We start from the raw sequence: 9,336 nt of genomic DNA, 5'->3' as shown, positions 1-9,336 counted from the left end.
TGCAGCTGACTAGAGAAATTATGCTCTCACAATGCAAATAAAATAAAATATGAGATAACTCCATTAATAATAAAAGCAGTGTGCAATAAATTGAGAAGGGGATCATTTTAGATATTAATGCTTTCAATGTTCTTCCTTCCTGTTAATTATATATTATATGGAAAATAATGAACATCAAGGCAGTAATCTACCAGTGCCTTTTAGATTAGTGCAATAACTTAAAAAAATAAAGGTCATAAAGTTTCCAAAGTGGTTTGGCATAATCCCATATATGCATTTTTCATGTAATTAATTGACCTTCCATGATGACAGATAGACCCAACAGCATGGTGGCTCTTGCATCTGGCTCTGACTTTGCGTATTGTTTCTTTGACTCCCTTGCTATTTTGTTATTCTGATGAATAACACTTCTTTCATTTTTGCTACCCACTTTGTCCTCTCCTGCTTCTATTTGTCTTTTTTTTCCATTCCTTTCTGTAGGTATGATAATGAAAGCAGCCATTATGGGATGAAAATTTTATTGGGAAAATATATCCCTGACTGACTTCCTTCTCATTCCTTCCTCAAGTCTTATTTTTACCATACCTTCTTACTTCTATCATTGTATCTTCACCCTTCCTCTATTCCTTCTCCTTCCTACCACCTCTTCACTACATTCACTTTGCAGAGGTGAGTTTCACTTGCAGAGTTGGGAGTTGGAGCAAGGTTTGGAGCGGGACGCTTGAAAAGAGGTGAGTCTCTGTGCCTGAGCTTGTGAGTTTCACTTTGCAACAGTCTAAACGAGGCACATTTGCAAATTGTTACCTGCTGATTGGCTTATCAACAGCAGCAAGTAAAGGTAAGGCGAGTATAAGCGGAGCAGCCCATGTGTGAGTGGCCCAGTGTTGGAGTGGGGAGCTGAGGCTTTGGTTCAAGAGGCTTCAGGGAGAAGAGGCGAAGGAAATTCCCTGGTTAAGTTTCTTTCTTTCTTTGTTTTGATGTTCCCTTTAGTGCCAGGACAGAGTAGTGAGAATGGATCCAGGGTCAGTGGTGTGTTCAGCTTGTGAAATGTGGGAGTTCTGGGAGACATCCAGTCTCCCTGATAACTACATCTGCACAAGGTGCATCCAGCTGCAGCTCCTTACAGGCTGTGTTAGGGAACCGAAGCTGCAGCTGGATGACCTTCAGCTCCTATGGGATACTGAGGAGTATGTAGACAAGAGCTACAGGGAGGCAGTCACTCTGAGGCTGCAGGAGGCAGGTAGCTGGGTGACTGCCAGGAGGAGGATGGAGAATAGGCAGATAGTGCAGAGTGGCTGTTCCCCTCAATAACAGGTATACTGCTTTGGATACTGTTGGGGGGGACAGCCTACCAGAGGAAATCTGCAGTGACCAGGTCTCTGGCACTGAGCCTGGTCGTGTGGTGCAGAAGGGAAGGGGGGAGAAGAGGAGAGCAGTAGTGATAGGGGATTCCATAGTAAGGGGGGCAGACAGGAGATTCTGTGGACGTGAAAGAGACTCCCGGATGGTATGTTGCCTCCCTGGTGCCAGGGTCAGGGATGTCTCGGATGGGTCCACAGCATTCTGAAAGGGGAGGGTGAACAGCCAGAGGTCGTGGTACATATTGGTACCAGTGCCATAGTTAGGAAAAGAGATGAGGTCCTGAAGAGGGAATATAGGGAGTTTAGGAAGCTGAAAAACAGGACCTCAAGGGTAGTAATCTCTGGATTGCTGCCTGTGCCACATGCCAGTGAGGGTAAGAATAGGTTGATTTGGCAGATGAATACCTGGCTGAGAAATTCCTGCAGAGGGCAGGGTTTCAGATTTGTTGATCATTGGGATCTCTTCTGGGGAAGGCATGACCTGTACAACAGCAATGGGTTGCACCTGAACTGGAGGGGGACCAATATTCTTGCAGGCAGATTTGCTAGAACTGTTGGGGAGGGTTTAAACTAGTTTGGCAGGGGGATGGGAACCAGAGTGATAGGTCAGAGCTTGGTTCATTTACTGTACAAGTAGATGCAGAGCGTAGAAAGACTGAGGAAGGATAGGCAGTCAAAAGGGCAAAATTGCAGTCAGTTGGATGGGCTGAATGGTCTACTTTAATGCGAGAAGTATCAGGAACAAGGCAGATGAACTTAGAATGTGGGTAAGTATGTGGGACTATGATGTGGTGGCCATTACAGAGACTTGGCTGTCATAAGGGCAGGAATGGCTGCTGGATATTATGGGGTTTAGATGTTTCAAAATGGACAGGCATGGAGGTAAAAGAGATGGGGGAGTGGCTTTACTGTTCAGGGACAGTGTCACAGCTGTAGAAAGGGAGGATGTCCTGGAGGAATCGTCCACTGAGTCAGTGTGGGTGGAAGTCAGAAACAGAAAGGGAGTGATCACACTATTGGGAGTATTCTACAGACCCCCAAATAGCAGTAGAGATGCAGAGGAGCAGATCGGGAGGCAGATTTTGGAGAGGTGCAAAAATAACAGGGTTGTTGTCATGGGTGATTTCAACTTCCTGAATATTGATTGGCACCTCCTTAGTGTAAAGAGGATAGATGGGACAGAGTTTGCTTGGTGTGTACAGGAAGGATTCCTGACACAGTATGTGGACAGGCCGGCTAGAGGAGAGGCCATTCTGGACCCGGTACTAGGCAATGAGCCTGATCAGGTTTCAGATCTCTCGGTGGGAGAGCATTTTGGAGGTCGTGACCATAACTCCTTGACCTTTACCATAGCCTTGGAGAGGGATAGGAGCAGACGATATGGGAAAGTATTTAACTGGGGGAGGGGGAATTATGATGCTATTAGGCAGGAACTTGGGAGCGTAAATTGGGAACAGATGTTCTTGGGGAAGTGCACAGCGGAAATGTGCAGGTTTTTTAAGGAGTACTTGCATGGGGCTCTGGATCTCATTGAGGCAGGGTAAGGATGGTGAGTGAAGGAACTGTGGTTGATACGAGATGTAGAATATCTCTTGAAGAGGAAGAAAGAAGCTTACCTAAGCTTTTGAAAGCATGGATCAGACAGGGCTGTGGAGAGTTACAAGGTAGCCGGTAGGGAGTTTAAGAATGGACTTAAGAGAGCTAGAAGGGCGTATGAGAAGTCCTTGGTGAGTAGGATCAAGGAAAATCTCAAGACGTTCAACACGTATGTGAAGAATAAGAGGATGACTAGAGTGAGGGTAGGACCAATCAGGGATAAGAGGAAACATGTGCCTGGATTTGGAAGTGATAGGGGAGGTCCTTAATGAATACTTTGCTTTGGTATTCACCAGAGAGGGAAACCTTGACGTTTGTGAGGATGGCGTACAACAGACTGATATGCTAGGGTATGTCGATGTGAGGAAAGAGGATGTGCTGGAACAATTGATAAACATTTGCATAGATAAGTCACCGGGGCCAGATGGGATATATCCAAGGTTATTATGGGAAGTGAGGGAAGAGATTGCTGTGCCTTTGGTGACGATCTTTGTGTCCTCTCTGGCCACAGGAATAGTGCCAGATGATTGGAGGGCGGCAAATGTTGTTCGTTTGTTTAAGAAAGGGAGTAGGGATAACCCTGGGAATTACAGTCCAGTGAGTCTTACTTCAGCGGTGGGGAAATTACTGGAGAAGATTCTTAGACAGGACTTATGAGCATTTGGAGAAGCATAGGCAGATTAGGGATAGTCAGCATGGCTTTGTGAGGGGCAGGTCGTGCCTCAAGCCTGATTGAATTCTTTGAGGATGTGACAAAGCACATTGATGAAGGTAGAGCAGTGGATGTGGTGTACATGGATTTTAGTAAGGCATTTGATAAGGTTCCTCATGGAAGGCTTCCTCAAAGTCAGGAGGCATGGGATCCAGGGACACTTGGCTGTGTGGATTCAGAATTGGCTTGCCCATAGAAGACAGAGAGTGGTGGTAGATGGAGCGTATTCTGCCTGGAGTTTGGTGACCACTGGTGTTCTGCAGGGATCTGTTCTGGGACCTCTGCCCTTTGTAATTTTTATAAATGACTTGGATGAGGATAATGAAGGGTGGGTTAGTAAGTTTGCAGATGATACAAAGGTTGGTGGTGTTGTGGATAGTGTAGAAAGTTGGTGTAGATTACAACAGGATATTGATAGAATGCAGACCTAGGCTGAGAAGTGGCAGATGGAGTTCAACCCGGATAAGTGTGCAGTAATACACTTCGGGAGATCGAAGTTGAAGGCAGAATACAAGGTTAATGGCAGGGCTCTTAGCAGTGTGGAGGAACAGAGGGACCTTGAGGTCTACGTCCATAGACCCATCAAGTTTGCCATGCAGGTTGATAGTGTTGTTAAGAAGGCATATGGAGTGTTGGCCTTCATTACTCGGGTATTGAGTTCAAGAGCCATGAGGTGATGTTGCAGCTCTATAGAACTCTGGCTAGACCACACTTGGAGTATTATATTCAGTTCTGGTCGCTTCATTATAGAAAGGACGTGGAAGCTTTAGAGAGGGTGCAGAGGAGATTTACCAGGATGTTGCCTGGATTGGAGAACATGTCTTATGAGGATAGGTTGAGTGAGCTCGGGCTTTTCTCTTTGGAGAGAAGGAGGATGAGAGGTGACTTGATGGAGGTGTACAAGATGTTAAGAGGCATAGATCGAGTGGACAGTCAGAGACATTTTCCCAGGGTGACAATGGCTAACACGAGGGGACATAATTTTGAGGTGATTGGAGGAAAGTATAAGGGGGATGTCAGGGGCAAGTTTTTTTAAGAGTGGTGGGTGCATGGAACACACTGCCGGCAGAGGTTGTGGGGGCTGATAAATTAGGGACATTTAAGAGACTCTTAGCTAGAAACATGAATGATAGAAAAACCAGGGGCTACGTGGGAGGGAAGGGTTAGATAGATCTTAGAGCAGGATAAAATGTCGGCCCAACATTGTGGGCCGAAGGGCCTGTACTGTGCTGCAGAGTTCTATGATCTAACCCTTTGACCTACCACTTCATAATATATACATCACTCCCGTCTCTCTAATGCTCCCACCTCACCTTTAACCTTCCATACACTGCTCTCAGATATCCACTCACTCTTCATGAGTAGATCTCTCATCAGAAGCCTGAAGACCCTCACCTCCAGATTCAACTACAGCTTCTTGCCCACTGCCATCAGGTTCTTGAACTGTCCTGAAAAACCCCGATTCTACCTCAACTTGCACTGATGTTATGTTATTTTTTATTGTGTATTCTGTCATGTAAGTTATGTATAATTTATATTAACTTGCGTTTATGTCATTTATGTCTGTCAGGTTTGTAAAGTACTGTGCTTTGTTGCTGCAAAAAGCTAATTTTCATGGCACTTATACCCTGGGTATGTGTGCCCATGACAATAAACTTGAACTTGATAAACTTGATTTGAGGTCAGTGCAGAAATAATCTTTGCCTTCATTTTTCCTATCCATCTTTTTTCTGCTCTGTGTCTCTGTGTCTCTCTCTCTCATGAATGTTTGAAATTAGAAACTCTGCTAAGAATAATTAGCATTCATCCCTGTTTTGTCAACAGGACATGAGAGATAATTAACTAGCTTTAGGATTTAATAAGCAAATTCAACAATACAGAATTAATTTAGGGTAGAAGGTGGAACATAGTGGTGAAACGTATGTATTTCTCTGGAAGGAAGAGATTAATGGTGTGCCATATCACCGTATTTATGAATTAGAAGCATAATAGAGTTACATTACCAAAATAACTTTCTAACTATAGCTATTCTTTCTCTAACACCAAGCTCCCTGTCTCAGTCCTCTCTCATCTCTTTTACTATTTGACTCCTGACTGCCACTCGCTCATATACTGATTAAGTAATAATAACTGGTTTAAATTATAATTACTTATCAATTAATCATTGGATAATCAATTGGTTACAGAATTCAACTTTTTTTGAAGATTGAATGAATATTAATAAGAAGTGGCTCTCCATCCCTTCATCAGTACAGCTGATGAATTTTGTGCCACCAATGAAAGCTGCACATATGTAATCAGAACACATACATAGCAAGATAAACATAGCTGTGACTTTATTAAACAATGTTCATCATATTTTTAACCCTAAGGCTTTGAAGTTTACATAGAATCATATTGACGTTGAAGTTTACAAAAAACAAATTAGCTATTTGGTCCAACAGATCTACACAAGTGTTCATGAGCCCCTTCCCCTTCAAAATATTCTTCTAATTTTCCCTTTTATGCTAGATAAATTTGTCTGTCTATGTATCTGTTTTTGTTTCAGCCAGTCCTTCTTACAGTGAATTCCACATCCTAACCATTCCCTATATGTTGCAGGGTCTCGACACAAAATGTTGACTATCCCTTTGCCTTCACAGATGCTGCCTGACCTGCTGAGTTCCTTCAGCATCTTGCTTTTTGCTTCAGAATCCTGCGTCTGTAATCTCTTGTCTCCATTCTCTAATTACTACCTCTTGAATTTGTTATTAGATTTAACGAGAGGCTATTATTAAAACCTCGAGCTTTGTATTCTGCATCAGAGGATATATCTTGTCTATGTCTGCACTATCCATATGAATATGGACTTTGAGAAGACATTTCAGAGGACATGTTTTAATTAAAGTTGAAGCTCATCTAACGGGAGGCAAATTATTGACTGGCTAGGAAGTTTAGATTAGGTTGGAAGATAGAATGTAGGGGTAAAATGAATGCAGTTAAAGGAAGTGATTAGTGGTGCCACACATTATCAGATTTATTAATGAATTAGAGGAAAAAAATGGAGAGTCATATATCCAAAACAAAAGCAGAAAATGCTGGAAACACCCAAAGGTTAGGTACAATGCGTGGAGAGAGAAACAGTTATCATATCAGGTGAATGACCTTTCATGGAACATACCAGTGACCACAATTCCAATGAAAAGTTACTGACCTGAAGTGTTATAAGTTGCCCAGGGATTGTGGTCAGCAGCCAGCTGCTCATGCTTGGTGCTGATCTACAAATCTGAACCTGCCTCGCTCAATTCGTCTGGCAAGGACCTGCTGAGGAAAGATGACCCAGCATAATAACGCTCAGGGCTTCTGCAATGTCAATGACATCATGCGAAAGGGTCACAGGATGACCTACTCACAAAATGCCTGAAAAAAAAGTGGACAGCCAGCTAAGCCAAGCCTTTTGTCATGGCTGCTGTTCCTGATACTGACACATTCAAAAACGATTTTTAAAAAATGACATTAACTATTAAAAATTATATAACAATTAAAAACTAAAAACCTCAAAATACAAAATATTTAAAAACATTTGAATAAACTCAGAAGAAAGTAACAACAATCTAAAGATAATATTACATAGCTCTTTTCATCCATTGAAATCAATGGAAAAGGACTACTAGAATCATTTAATCTGGCACTGATGACTTGAGCTGATTCCCAACTAAAACCAGTGGGGAAACTGCAACAGATCTCCCACACTGGAAAAGTGCATTGTAATAGTGTGCCTATGAAAGGTAACATGAGTAGTTGATAGCAACTTTGGATTTGCACATTTGCATTGTCAATTATACTGGGAGGTGTACAGGTAGCATAAATCCAGGTCTGTTTCTTTCTCCACAGATGCTGCCTACTTTGCTGAATGCTTCCAGTATTGTTTGCTTTGATTTTAGATTTTTAGCATCTGCAGAACTTTGCTTTCGTACACATATATTCAAGTTTGATGCTGCCATAAAGTGTGGTGGTGTAGTAGAAAATTGGGGATCTGCAGTCGGGGCTTCACCATTAGCTTTGAATCAATCTTTACCTGCAAAGGAACTGCTATCTACCTCTGGCCTTGTGATTGGTTTCCTCAGACTTTCTAGTCTTTAAATGGGATATGCAATCAATAAGGGGAAACTGAATTGAGGAGATCAGGAATTTACCATGTCATTGGATATGGGTTTGATTACAGTTTCTGTTTTGCTCCTTAGGGGAAGCCCGAGTAAATTTGAAATACACTAAAAAGGATCTTCTCCCACTTTCGACCAATCTTTTCTGGACTTTTGCATACACAGAATGGGTGTTTGACATCATAAGGAGATTAGGAACATTGCCATGTGTTGTTCATACTTATTATATTTCTCTGGAGTACAGCTGTTCCATTTTACTAACAACTTCTACATAGAACATAGAAGAGTACAGTATAGGCCCTTTGGCCCACGATGTTGTGCTGACCTATATAAACCTAGTCCATGATCAATCTAACCCTTCCCTCCTCCATAGTCCTTAACCTTCTATTTTTCTTACATCCATGTGCCTATCGAAGTCTCTGAAATGTCCCTAGTGTATCAGCCTCTACCATCACCCCCAGCAGTGCATTCCAAGTACCTACACTCTCTGTGTTTAAAAAAAAACTACTTCTGACATCTCCCCTAAACTTTCCTCCACTCACCTTAAATGGATATCTTCTGGTATTGGCCATTGCCACCTTAGGAAAAAGGTGCTGGCTGTCCACTCTATCTATACCTTTCATAATCTTATATACCTCTATCAGGTTGCCTCTCATCCTCCTGTGCTCCAAAGAGAAAAGCCCTAGCTCACTCAACCTATCCTCATCAGACATATTCTCTAATCCAGGCAGCATCCTGGTAAATGTCCTCTGCACCCTCTCTAAAGCTTCCACATCCTTCCTACCGTAAGGTGACAAGAACTGAACACAATACTCTAAGTGTGGTCTAACCAGAATTTTATCGAGCTGCAACATTACCTTGTGACTCTTGAACTCAATCCCCTGACTAATAAAGGCCAGCCCACCATATGCCTTCTTAACCACCCTATCAACTTGTGTGGCAAATTTTGAGGGATCTATGGATGTGGACCCCAAGATCCCTCTGTTCCTCCATACTGCTAAGAATCCTGCCATTAACCTTGTACTCCACCTTCAAGTTCATTCTTCCAAAGTGTATCACTTCACACTTTTCCGAATTGAACTCCATTTGCCACTTCTCTGCCCAGCTCTGCATCCTGTCTATATCCCTATGTAACCTATGACAACCTTCTACACTATCCACAACACTTCCAACCCTCATGTTATCTGCAAACTTACCAACCCACCCTTCCACTTCCTCATCCAAACCATTTATAAAAATCACAAAGAGTAGGCGTCCCAGAATAGATTCCCGTGGAACACCACTAGTCACTGACTTCCAGGAAGAATACGCTCCATCTACTACCACCCTCTGCCTTCTGTGTGCAAGCTAATTCCAAATCCACACAGCCAAGTTTCCATGGATCTCATGCCTCATGACTTTCTGGATGAGCCTACCATGGGGAACCGTGTCAAAGGCCTTACTAAAATCCATGTACACCACACTCACCACTCTAACTTAATCAATTTGTTTTGTCACCTCCTTGGAAAACTCAATTCGGCTCGTG

This window comes from Pristis pectinata, chromosome 2, assembly GCF_009764475.1.
Source record: "Pristis pectinata isolate sPriPec2 chromosome 2, sPriPec2.1.pri, whole genome shotgun sequence".
NCBI lineage: Eukaryota > Metazoa > Chordata > Chondrichthyes > Rhinopristiformes > Pristidae > Pristis > Pristis pectinata.
This window is presented reverse-complemented; position numbering follows the sequence as displayed.